At 47.6% G+C, this 13,832-nt stretch overlaps 1 protein-coding gene across 3 annotated transcripts in view; it reads left to right on the top strand.

Annotated features, from left to right (window-relative positions):
* IQSEC1 (IQ motif and Sec7 domain ArfGEF 1) overlaps nucleotides 1-13,832 on the top strand; it is a 497,252-nt gene that overhangs the window by 158,796 nt on the left and 324,624 nt on the right. For all 3 annotated transcript variants that reach the window (XM_081066461.1, XM_081066462.1, XM_081066464.1), the window contains one exon: nucleotides 10,225-10,254. The gene's annotated coding sequence lies outside the window, so the exon portion shown is untranslated. Of the gene's footprint in view, nucleotides 1-10,224; nucleotides 10,255-13,832 lie in introns of those variants that run through there.

The following is a 13,832-nucleotide window of genomic DNA, read 5'->3' as shown; positions in this document are numbered from 1 at the left end:
TAAAATAAAATGTTTTTAAAGGCTACATAAAAAATTATAACTACAAAAATCTGTTAATGGATGTATGCACAATATAAAAGATGTAAATTATGACATCAATAACATAAAAGAACAGATGTCTTCACAAGTAAATTCTACCAAACATTTAAAGAAGAATAATACCAATCCTTAAATTGTTCAAAACAATAAAGGAAGGAACACTTCTGAACTCATTTGTGAGGCCAGCATTACGCAGACACCAAAGCCAGACAAAAAATTAAAAGTAGAGTTACCATATGATCCAGCAATCCCACCTATGGGTGTATACCCAAAGGAATTGAAATCAGGATCTCAAAGACGTATCTGTATTCCAATGTTCACTTTTTATGGTGGCCAAGACATGGCAGCAACCTAAATGTGCATTGACAGATGAATGGGTAAAGAAAATGTGATATGTACACACAATAGAATATTATTCAGCCTATTAAAAGAAGGAAATCCTCCCATTTTCAACAACATGGATGAACTAGGAGAACATTATGCTAAGTGAAATAAGCCAGACATAGAAGGACAGATACTACACAATACCACATATCTGAGGAATCTAAAATAGTCAAACTCATTGAAGAAGAGAGTAGAATGGTGGTTGCCAGAGCCTGGGGAGAGGGGGAGTGGGGAGGTGATGGTCAAAGGGTACAGAGTCAGTTATTCAAGATGAGTAAGTCCTAGAGATTTAATGTTATGTCATAGTGCCTATAATTAACAATGCTGTATTATGGTCTTAAACTTGGCAAAAATCATCATCATCATCATAAATATCTCAAAATAATGATAAAAAACAAAGAATATAGAAGAAACTTTTGGAGGTGATGGATATGTATATGGCGTAGACTGTGCTGATGGTTTCACAGCTGTGTACTTATCTCTAGAGTCATCAAGCCCTATATATTAAGTAAATATATACAGCTTTTTGTATGTCAATTACAACTCAATAATGTGGTTTTTAAAAATAGTGGATAGAGAGGAACCCAATTTGGTCTAGGAAGCTAAAAGCATCATGGACAAGGCCATTGGGACATGTTTATAATCCATATTAAGTGAGTAGAACTGGCACAGAATGATATAAACTGTGTCGTTTTATAAAAACAGAATTCAAAGCCCAGAAGGAAATATGCACAAACGTTATAGCAATTACCTCCAGGTGGTATACACATGATTTTTACTTGTTTTTCTTATGCTTTTCTGTATTTCTTCACACAAGCAAAACAATAGAGATGAGTTCAGAATCTGAATTTGTAAGTCACAGTGCTTAGTTATAGGCAACAGAATCCACTCTTTCTGGTTTGAGCAGAAGGGGGATTTATTCCAGAATGTTAGCACTGAGATTCCAGGACACCAAGCTTGGATGCCTCATAGCCAGGGACAATACAGCCTGGAGAATCACCTAACTCAACGCCAGACAGTTGCCACAGAAACCCCACTGCCTGTGACTCTCAAGCCCAGACAGTAGAGCCTGCTTCTGGGGGAGAACCAGGCCCCTCTGCTCCCTGCCAGCCAGGAGTCCCATCCCTCCACCACGCTGTCACTCAGTTTCACATCTTAAATCTCAAGCAGGCATCTGTCCAGAGGAGCTGAGGCCATTTGCAGATCCTTAGCTGCAAGGGAGTCTGAGAAATGTAGATTTCAGTTTTCCATAGACTAATGTATAGCAAGTCACGGAAGGCAGGGGTTGGCACACAGGTTGAACAAGTCAGTCTAGATGATCTACCAGAGAAGTGAAATAAGAGTGGCAAAAGGGTCATTTGCACCCTGAACTCTTGCAGGCCACATGAGAATTCAGTTACCCACTGTGTTCTACTAAGGACCGCAGCAGGCTGTCTTTTAGCCCAGGGGGCACCGGCGGTCAGAGTGCCCTGCTCTCTTCAGTGCACACTGACTTGACCTCCAACTGCCAGCACTGCTCTGCCTGGGGACTTTCCTCACTGCTGGAGAACCCTTGACCACCTGTGTGGCAGGCTGAAGTGTGGAGACTTACCATTCCCTTGGGAGTGAACTCAGCCAGCACCCCAGTTGCCTCCCCTTGGGTGGGAGAGCTCTGCACTTCTCTGCATTGGCGCCCAGTGCTCCCTGGTGGACCACACTGCTGTGGCCACAGGGGCAGGTTTCTGCAGTGATGGCGCCAGCAGTGACAGGCTCCTGTGGCCGTGGGCTGCTTGATAACTGCCAGTATTAGCTTCCTTTTCTTCCTCCTCTCATTCCCTACCCTCTTGCCTTTACCTACCAAATAAAATCCTTTCACCAGAATCCTTATCTCTAGGTGTGTCTGGGGGAGCCCAAACTAAGGCACTATGTCCTAAGATGCACCCATGCTTGGGGATCCTGGCTCTGGAAGACTTGCTAGGGACAGTTACCTGGGCGGTGGGCTAATGGGGGTGAGGGCTGCTTCTGGGACCGCACATCTGTTCACGCCAGTTTGAAAGGTCGTCCTGTTCCTGGTTCTGGTCCTCACCGGCAGAAACCCAGGGGGCTCCAGGTCGCTCCTGGACACCTGTGGCCTCCCCCCGTGCTGACCTCATGAGCAGAGCACAGGTGTCATTCGCTCCAGAGTTCTTCCTGACCCCTCTCTGCTTCTCCCTGCATCATTTATGGCTTCTTTTGCCCCAGGACCAGTGATGATACGCCATGGGATTGAAGGGCATCCCCTGAATGTGCCGTCCTTGTACAAAAGTGGACTCTGCTATGTGCTGCTGTTGGCACGTGAGGTTGGCGCCAGCTTTGTCGTGAGCTCACGCAGCAAATGTTCCCTGGGGCCGCTCGGACAAGGCCCCATGCTGCTGGCGCAGGGGTGCGTCATGTGCTACAGAAGTCAGCCTCCCAGAGGGCGCAGAAGTGCATCATGTGCTGTGGAAGTCAGCCTCCCAGCCAGGGGCGTTGGGATCCTGCCCAGCAGCCTGGCCGCTCAGTGGTAGGGAGCTCACATCCTCAAATTGCACCTTCAGGCAGGGGTGAGAGAGGCAGCTTTACTGACCCATTTACACTGTGCCAGGTGTGTGCCTTGTCTCTTTATAGCATGCTTGGGGGCTAATTGTTACTATCATCCCCAATCCACAGATGAGGAAACTGAGGCTCACAGAGGTTGAGTGACATTCTGAGGTCACCAGGCAGGCGGTAACGGGGGAGAGTTGGGCTGGCACCAGGATGGTCTGGCTCAGGGTCCATGCTTCTTCCCTCATGTCTGCTGGCCTCTCAGACACAGGGTGTCCAGAAAGACGGGGCTTCTGGTGTTGCTGTGTCTCTGTGCTTCTGCATTGTCTTAGCTCTGGGGACTCTGCACTGAACCTCACAAATCTCTTGTCCTCATGGAGTCCCTCCAATGAGGGAGGCAGAGACAGCAAGTAGTCCTAAGTAAGACCGCTTCATGTGGCACTGAGTGACAGCCAAGCAGGGTGATGTGGTGGAAAGGCGCTGAGGAGGGATTTGTGTTTGTCATCTGTCGCTGCGTAACACTCAGCAGCTTACAGGAGCAAAGGTTCATTGTCTCATCCTCTCTGGGTCAGGAACCCAAGAGCAGCGTGGCTGGGTGGTTGTGACTGAGCGTCACTTGGGAGGTCACAGTCAAGATGTTGGCTGAAGTCACCTAATCTGAGGAGCTGGGGAGTCTATTTCTAAGCTCGTGCATGTGGCTGGTGGCAGGAGGTGGTAGGGCCTCACCAAGACGGCCTCTCCACAGGACTGCTAACAGGACATTGCGGCCAGCTTCTCCAGGGGGAGAGACTGAGATGGAGATTAAGATTGAAGCGCACACACACGCACACACACACTACCCTGCCTGCCTGCTTTCTTTTCTGTCACGGCTATGATAAAATGGAAAGGAAAAGCACAGGACAAGAACTCTCCTGCTGCCCCTGTGGATAGGACACCCCCAGCCATCTATGGTGTGCTTTTGCTTCAGGCTTCCTGAAAATGGCCGTGTAATCTCCCACTGGACAGTGGGCTGCTGTGCCCTTTGTCCCTGTCCCCTGGGCAAGGACATAGCACAGGTTTCTGTTGGCCATTCTGGTCTTGCACCTGCCAATGTGGGGGCAGTGAGACCTGTGTTGGGAGGCACTGATACCCATTGGGACAGCTGCACAGGGTGTCCAGTGTCCTTCTAGAGCAGGGCTTTGTGTTCAGGCAATGGGAACACACGGTGCTGAGAACTACCTGCTTTTCGACTCATTTGCTACTGGAGAGAGTGCGGGGAGGGGTTAGGGTGGGGTGGGGGATGGAGTTTGGGCACTGCCAGGGGAGGCCCAGGCCGTCCGCCTGGATGTTTGAGGAGCAAGGTGGGGACTGGATTCTGTCCTCCTTTTTAAAATAGTAATTCATTGCTTTGTTGAACAACTGCTCATTTTTTCCACTTTAAAATTGTGGCTTATACACATAGGGGACATACAAAATATATAGTCATAGGTGTCTCTGTGTGTGTGTGTATACATATATATACATACACACACAGTTTAAAGATTTGCTATACAGTCACCCTGTATAGTACATGGGACGTTCCCAGCAGTCCAGTGCCATTGGTGTCCCTCCTGACAACAAGCCCCAGGGTGACCCATGGCCTGACTTCTGTGACACTCATGTCCTTGCTGGGCCTCACAAGTTAACTCCCAGGTGGGCCCCTCTCAGCTGAGGCATTGAGTTTGCCTGTGTCCCTGCATCCGGATGGATTACGATGCAGGCCCTGTTTGGGGACTGGCTGCCTGGGCGACACCCTTGCTCCTGGGGGTGGCTGTTGAGTGCCCTTTGTGTGCATGGGTCACATTCATCCATTCTCCGGTGGGGCACACGGGGCCCATTCCAGCTCAGGCTCGGGAGCACATGGCCCCAGGCCGTGCCACATGCTTCACTGGCGTTTATACCTAGGAGCACACTTCTGGGCCAAGGGGTGCTTTGACCTTCCTGGGCAAAGCCACCGTCTTCTCTAAAATGGAGCACTTCTGTGTGCGAGGCCCTGTGCTGAGCTGGGGAAGTGGGCATTAATCGAAGCATGATTCGAAGGGAGGGAGGCCTGGCTGAATTTGCAGAGGGTTGTCAGAGACGCCCCACTAGGTAGGGACGTAGCTGCTGAGAGTGACGGATGGTCAGGAGGTGCTAACTATGGAAAGCATCTCAGGCAAGAGGAAGAGGACGCACAAGGCTCTTAGGCTGGAGAGGGTGCTTATTAGTCAGCTCTGGCTACCATAACCAAATATCGTAGACTGGGTGGCTTGGACAACATAGGTCTAATTTCTCACAGTTCTGGGGGCTGGAGGCCTCAGACCAAAGTCCAACAGGGTCGGTTTTTGGCGTGGACTCCCTTCCTGGCTTTCAGCCGGCCGCCTTCTCACTATGTCCTCACGTGGTGGGGAGAGTGAGCCCTGGTGTCTGCTTCTTCATGTAAGGGCACTAGCCCTACCAGACCAGGGCCCCATCCTTTTGACCTCATTTAATCTTGAGCATCTCCTCACAGGTCCCATCTCAGATACAGACACATTGGGGGTTGCGGCTTCAACATATGGACTTGGGGGGGACACAGACATTCCGTCCATAACAGGGGGTGAGGAGAATTTGGGAAATTGGAGCACATGTTGGGAGAAAGGCAAGACAGCATTTGGGTTACCCACTGTGTAACAAACCACCCCTAAATTTAGTAATTGGAAACCATAATCATCATTTATGTGCTCAGAATTTCACAATTTGGGCAGGGCCCAGGGGACCCCTCCTCTCTGCTCCATGTGACATCAGCTGAGGCCTCGCTCACATGGCTGATACTGGGAGGTCAGCTGGGGTGACAGCCAGGGGCCTCAGTCCTCCCCCATGTGGCTGCGTGGGATCCCTGTCAGCATGGTGACTGGTTTCTAAGAACCAGAAAGCAAAAGATGCCAGTCTTTTAAAGGTTAGTCCTGAACCTGGCAGAAGTGTCATTTCTGTCATTGTGGAAGTCACAGAGTCCAGGTACAGCGACTGGTCACTCACGTGGCAGACATCACCTTCTTTTCTTTTTTAATAAAAATAGTATGTATTTAAGGTGTACAACCTGATGTTTCTGTATCCATATACATAGTGACATGATTACTAGAGCCAAGCTAATTAACATGTCATCTCCTCACAGTTACCGTGTGTGTGCGTGTGTGTGGTGCACGCACCTGAGATCTACACTCAGCGAATTCCCATTATCTAATACCGTGCTTGCTGCAGGCCCCATGCTGTGCATTACATCTCTAGACTTGACCTACATGACTGCAGCTTTGTACCCTCTGGCCTACGTCTCCCCGTTCCCCCACCTCCCGGCCCCGGTGACCACACACACCCCATCTTCTCTTGGCCAAGTGCTGCAGTAAACACTGCCACCTTTTATGTTTGGCACCATCTCTTAGGCTAGACGAAGCGTGACAAAAAATATGGTGAATGTTTAAATTTTAAAAAAATTATTACAGTAAAATAAAATAAAATAAAATAATTACATTACCATTAATTCCCCTCAAACTACTCCCCCTCACATTGAATACACTCATCCCATCGTTCTTGCCACTCTCTGAAGCAGTTCTGGAAGTCCTCTTTTGTGAGTGTCTTTAGTTGCGCTGTCATGGCTGCCTTGATATTTTGAATCATTTTGACTTTGGGAAAGAGCCAGAAGTCACATGGTGCCAGATCTGGTGACTAAGGTGGGTGAGGACACACCATATGTTTTTATTTGACAGAAATTGCCGTATACCAAAAGTGACATGTGACACGGAGCATTGTCCTGATGGAGGATGAAACCGGTTGCCCATTTCTCAGGCCATTTTCTGCACACATCGTTTCTTAAACGCTGTAATAAGCCCATACAATATTCAGAGTTCACTGGAGTGTCCTGGGTGCAAACTCAGCTCACACAATCCCATCAAGGTCAAAAGACACAATTAACATCACCTGGCTGGCACTTGGCGGCAGCACTCACCATGTTGTGTGACCACACCTACTGTATTGCCTTGCCCTTGAAGTACATATTGGCCAGCTCTTTCCCCAAGCCAGCACAGCCCCAGATGGTTAAGACACCAGGTGGAAGCACACGAAAGCTGTGGAAATCAGGGCCAGTTGTCCCAAATGCCACTGTCCACGCTTTGTTCTTTTGCCAGTGCACAAGGGTTCCATGACTGGATTTGCAGCTGAGTGTGTGTTTTTCTGGAGTGAGGTCCATGGCTTTGATGAGATGCTCTGAAGGGCCTCTCACCCAGACAAAAGTGCCATGATCATGACGATAGAAATGAGCTGACTCTGCCTTTGTAACGTGGCTGTGGGAGGAAGACGGTTTGCTCAGCCTCTCCACGTCCATCTCAGAGAAGCCATAGTTGATCACGTGCCCCACTCACCACCTGATTTAGCAGGCAGGAGCCCAGTAATGCGTGCACCCAAATTCACTTTTATGTTTTATTTTTTTAACTTTTTCTTGTGGAACAGTACTTCAAACATACACAAAACTAGGCAGAACAGTATAATTACCAGTTTATTATTACAAAGAATATTACAAGGTACAAGTCAGCAGCTAGAAGAAGAGACACATAGGTCGGAAAATTACGTTCGTGAACTCATCCTAGAAAAGATGCTATATACCTCATTGCTGAATATCACTGTGGTCATCTTTGAAGTCCTCCCCTTGGGAAGCTATGAACTGACACCAGCGTCTAGTCCACCCATCAAAGCCATTTTGGAACTCTTTTTCTGGAATGGCCATCAGAGCTGTCGTCATATTACCCTTGATTTCCTGAATGTCATCAAAATGTCTTCCTTTCAGTATTTCGTTTACCTTTGGGTAAAGAAAGAAGTGATTGGGGGCCAGATCAGGTGAGTAGGGAGTGTTCCAATACAGTGATTTGTTTACTGGCTAAAAACTCCCTCACAGACAGTGCTGTGTGAGCTGGTGCATTGTCGTGATGCAAGAGCCATGAATTGTTGGTGAAAAGTTCAAGTCATTTTCGTCGAAATTTTTCACGCAGCCTTTTCAGCACTTCCAAATAGTAAACTTGGTGAACTCTTTGTGCAGTTGGTACAAATTCATAATGAATTATCCCTCTGACATCAAAAGAAATTAGCAACATCATTGCAACAAGTTTGCGAACTTAATTGCAGACCTCTTAGGGCGAAGTTCTGTACAAAGGAACTTGTGTTCCTGTGGAGTTTGTTTGTGGAGTTTGGCACCAAATGCATGGTGCCATGTGGAAGTGTTCTGGTTCCCCAATGTGGATGCTCTGAACCGTCTCCGTTTGGGTTTTTATGGAGACTTCATTACATAGGTGTGATTGAATAACTCATGGCCACTGGGGATTGAATGGACTTCCATTCCCTGTCTCCATCTCAGAAATTAGGGGTGGGACTGAAAGTTCTAACGTTCTATTCAAGGTTGGTTCCCTTGGCAACCAGTCCCCATGCTAGGTGCTTTCCAAAAGTCACCTCATTAACACAAGCGCGGCTGTGGTGGAAAGGGGCTCATTATGAAGGATGAGACATCCATTTGAGCTTGATGGCCTTGAAGTGTTTTCAGGAACTGGGGACAAGAGACCAAATGTTGTAACAGAAGGTGCTGCCATTGCTCTTATCAGTCTAGAAATTCCGAAGGTTTTGGGAGCTGTGAGCCAGGAACCACAGATGAAGATCAAACATATATGAGAAATAGAATTTGGTCATGTCAATGACCAAATATGTATCCCGTGTAAGTCACAGTGGTGTGCCTGGGTAAGCAGTACCCAGGTCAGGAGCCCAGGAGCCCGTGTCCCCTTCCGTCACCTGCTACAAGTCTCCTCTGACCTAATATCTCACAGGAGTCTGGTGTGTTAGCGGGCAGCTGAAGTTGACAGGAGGCTGGCATAGCAGTGAGTCGAGAGGGTGGAGTCAGCAAATTGGAGTTCATGTGGGCCTTGGTACTGGCTGGTCACACACCCGTGGCACTTACACAGCCTCCAGAAGCCCCCGCCCCTCACCTGTGCAGTGGGGACAGGTGCTGTGAAAATCATCAATCATCAAAAATCACCGGTCTCTCAGGGCCCAGCCCAGTGCTGAGCCCATAGTGAGGGTCCAATAAGGAGTGTCTCCCACCGTCGCCATCTTCACTATTATTTCCCAGTGGTGAGAGGGCGTGACCTGTGGCCTCAGCAGTCATTGTGTGGCTGGGGTGAGAGCCGTGTATCCTTCGACACCTGCCGGTGTTTGGAATCCTTGATGGCATCCTAGAGAAACTGTCCTGTGCTGGACCATCAGTCAGTTGGAATGACAACTTGGATGTCACCTGTCACTGCAGTGGCCGACGTAGGAAGAGGCACAGGACGGCCTCCCAAGATCAGTAAGGTTGGTTTCACAGGAGAAGCCATCCCCTGACGTGTGTGTAGCTGACAGGGCCGTGCAGCTTGTTTGCAAAGTTACTGAAAAGGCAGCTTGCCAAAAGAAAAGTTGTCTGACTTTAGATTGTCTGTTTTTATTTCTAAAGCTCTGTGGCAATAAAACCCAATTTGGGACATGCCCGGATTAGATTCCTGAACGTGTTTACTCAGAGGCCTTTGTTCCTTCAGACCCAGGAAGCCTAGCCATACCCTTAGCCATCAGCTATGTGTGCTTTAATCCTGAATTCCCTCACCTTTGGTTTACAGAGCAGAGAGGCATTGCTCTTGATGGGTGCTGAGTATTTTGCAATTTCTCTGAAAGTTCAAGTGCTTGGTGTGATCTAATTATTCCAGTTTCTTGACATTCAGGCTTGTCTCCTTTGTGAAGCAGTGCAATTGACATCTGGGTCCTTGAAGAATAGAGCTGGCAGTGGGGAAGTACACTGCAGATACCGCCTAGGGGATGCCGTGAGGCCCGCCCCACTGCCCCACGCGTTCATTCATTCAGTCTTCGTTGTCTTGCAGAGCCCACACATGTAGTTCAGCACCACAGCCCCTCTCTGTGGTTACTCCCTAGCTCCTGGGCTGTTCAGATCCTGGGCAAACAATTGCAGTCACGGTCATGGGCACTATAAAGGGGGGGGGCAGGGAATGAGCTCTAAAGCTTCCAAGGGGAGGTGACTTTCAGGGTGGAGTTCCAGGTCAAAAGAAGGGCAATGTGAGACCCTGGGGGCTGGGCCTGGGGACAGTCGGCTGAGGCTGGAGAAAGGTAGCTGGGGACCTCAACGTCTGCAAAATAACATCTGTGTGGATCTCCCAGAGCAAAGGACACTGGCATCCTAAGCATGTGTTCTCTCTCTCGTTGCAGGTCTGGAGAAGAAAGCTCCCGGAGTGTCAGGTATGTGTCCGCTGCCTCTGTGTCTTGGGAGTAGGCAGCTTCTATTAAACCATGCGCTTTGATTTCTCTCTGATGTGGTTTTCCCGGCTTGGTCGTTGTTCCTGTCTATCAGGGGCTACTGGTGGCCTGGTTTGCCTAGGCTGTGACCCACCTAGGACCAGAAGATTTTCAGCTCAGGCAGTGCCTGGAGGCAGGCTGGGAGGGATGGGAGCTATTCTTTGGGATGTCTGGTGGCAGGACAGGCTCCCAGCTACGTCCCTACCGTGAGTGGGTGCTGGGAGATGTGTGCGGGATGAATGCCTCCATGTGGTGATAGGATTTCGGCTCTGAAGAGAGCTTGAGTGCCATGCTCCACTCCTGCCCCTTACTCCCACCTCAGAGTTCTATGTGGTGGGTTGTGGTTTTGCGAGGCAGGTGATGTTGGAAGCAAGCCCTGAAGGAGGAGGAAGGATGGGAAAAACATATCAGTGGGGGGAACAGAGTGTGCTTGGACCTGTGTGGTGAGAATAAGGAATGCTTGAGAATACTGAGAAGTGGTATGCAAGGTTCAGCCATGTGAGTCTCAGTAGGAATCATGGAGGAGCTTAGCGAGGAAGAAAGCTGATGTACGTTCAAGCAGAGAAGGCTGCGTTTAAGTTATTGTAGGGCTGAAGAACCCAACCCCCTTGTGACCTCTAGTCCATTCCTCTGCATGGACAATTGGAGATGGGACTTGTGATAGAAAACAATGCTACCATGTTTCCCTGAAAAATAAGACCTAGTTGGACCATCAGCTCTAATGCATCTTTTGGAGCAAAAATTAATATAAGACCCAGTTTTAGATTAGATTAGATTAGATTATTAAATTGTGTTATATTATTATGTTGTATTATATTATTATATTGTATTATATTATTATATTGTATTTTATTATTATATTGTATTATAAAGACCCGGTCTTATATTGTATTAAGATAAGTCCGGGTCTTACATTAATTTTTGCTCCAAAAGACACATTAGATCTGATGGTCCAACTAGGTCTTATTTTCGGGGAAACACGGTTGGACTTTAAGATGCTCTTGTCAGGCCTGGACGTCATCTCTCTCATGTGCAGGCAGCTATCTACATGGGTGTCAAGTCTCGGTCACATGTCCCACCCTCCGCTCACGTGCATGGGCTCAGGGGCATGTATGTAAAGCCCTCCCTTTGTTCAGGACTGGAAGCTCTCCATACCATTCAGACCTGACTCCCAGAGGGCCCTGCTCTCATTCCCCATGTTTCAGCCCCTGGACAGCTCTGAAATTTGTTTTCCAGAGTGTCCATGAGGTTTCTTCCTTAAGCAACCCAGTCTCATCACGTGTTCTCCCATAGTACCGCTGCCCTCTCAGCCCCAGAAAAGGGAGTGTTCTAAACTCAAGTTCCACAGTGACCCTCCTGCTTCTCTTCCAGGCACCCCTGTTGTCCATCGTGCTGTAACTGCAGCTCTCACTCAGACCCCTCTGCCTGGCACCTCTCACCTGTGTAACCTGGTTTCCTTCTCCAGACCCCCGGTCACCTGCTCCCACCAAACTGGGCTACTGGCTCTTCTAAATGCATCCATTGATTCCTTGTTTGCCTCTGCTTGTGTGACTGTGCTGTTCTCCTGCCCCCTCCACTCAGCGGAACCTCCGTGATGCTACCTTCCTCAAGTTTGCAGGGGCTGAGGCTGAACTGCTATTCCCCCCTGCTTGTGCTCCACGGCTTTGGGCTTGCTTTTGATCCCCAAGTTCATTCTGTTTTGTGTCCTAGTGACTTGAGTACTTGTCTTATTCACCTGGGGCAAAGGCATTCCCCAGGATGCAGCCCCGGGTCGTCTCCAGGTGAGGCCAGCACCAACTAGGCAGGTGCTGACAGGCCATAGTGGAGTGAATCACTTGGTATCACTGGGAGGCCCGGGCATGACACCTTGCACAGAACAAGCACAAATTAATGTTTGTTTAGTTGGATTCAGGACTCATAAAACATTTTCAGGCCTTCAACTGAAAGGAAAACAAGAAAAGTGGACGATCCAACTGCTCAATGGAGCCCCCCGCTGCCCCCTTCAATCCACCTTCCACAGCAAACCCACATGAAAAATAGTGGGCAGAAGGAGCTGCAGTTGATGACTGAAAAAGGCTGGATTTCATTACCTGGCTAAGTAAAGTATGAGGGACACCAGAGCTTATGGTCTTTACTAAATATTGAGGAAGGTGAACCCTGAGAGACCCGCCTGTACTCCACCCCCTACCGGGTCCCTGCTGGGCAAAGTGATTTTTCTTTCTCTTTTTATTAGTTTTAGATAATAATTAGACATTTACATCCCTTACAAAGTGATAACCCCACCAGGTCTACTACCCATCTGACACATACAGAGCTATTACAATACTATTGCCTGTATTCCCTATGCTGTGCTTTACATCCCGTGATATATGTGTGTGTGTGTATGTATATGCATATGATTATACATATGTATATATATATATGATTATGGTTGACATGCAATATTATTTTATATTAGTTTCAGGTGTACAGTGCAGTGGTCAGGCATCCACACAAATTATGAAGTGACCCCCCCCCACCCCGATAAGTCCAGTTATCTGGCATCTTACATGATCTTATAACATTATGGATTATATTCCCCATACTGTATTTCACATCCCTGTGACTGTTTTGTGACTCCCAATTTGTACTTCTTAATCCCTTCACCTTCTCACCCATCTGCCCACACCCCTCCCATCTAGCAGCCATCAGTTTGTTCTCTATATCTAAGAATATATTTCTCTTTTGTTTACTCGTTTATTCTGTTCTTTAGATTCCACACGTAAGTGAGATCATATGGTAACTGTCTTTCTTCATCTGACTTATTTCACTTAACATAATATCCCCTAGGTCCATCCACGTTGTTGCAAATAGTAAGATTTCTTTCTTCTTTATGGCCGAGTAATACTCCATTGTATAAATGTACCACAGTTTCTTAATCCAGTCATCTACCGATGGGCATTTCGGTTGTTTCTATATCTTGGCTATTGTGAGTAGTGCTGCAGTAAACATAGGGGTGCATATATTTTTTTGAATTAGTGTTTTGGATTTCTTCAGATAAATACCCAAGAGTAGAATTCCTGGATCATAAGGTTGTTCTATTTTTAATTTTCTGAGGAACCTCCATACTGTTTTCCACAGTGGCTGCACCAATTTATAATCCCACCAACAGTGCATGAGGGTTCCCTTTTCTCCACATCCTCTCCAAAACTTGTTGTTTTTTGATTTTTTTGATAACAGCCATTATGACTGGAGTGAGGTGGTATCTCACTGTGGTTTTAATCTGCATTTCTCTGATGATTAGTGGCGTTAAGCATCTTTTCATGTTTATTGGCCATCTGTATGTCCTCTTTGGAGAAATGTCTGTTCAGGTTTTCTGCCCATTTTATGATTGGATTGTTTGTTTTGTTGGTGTTGAGTTGTGTGAGCTCTTTTTATATATATAAATTTTAGATATTAACACCTTATCATTTGTGTCATTGGCAAATATTTTCTCCCATTCAGTAAGGTGGTCTTTTTGTTTTGTTGATGGTTTCCTTTGC

Source organism: Rhinolophus hipposideros, assembly GCF_964194185.1.
Source record: "Rhinolophus hipposideros genome assembly, chromosome: 2".
Taxonomy (NCBI): Eukaryota; Metazoa; Chordata; class Mammalia; order Chiroptera; family Rhinolophidae; genus Rhinolophus; species Rhinolophus hipposideros.
This window is presented reverse-complemented; position numbering and strand designations above follow the sequence as displayed.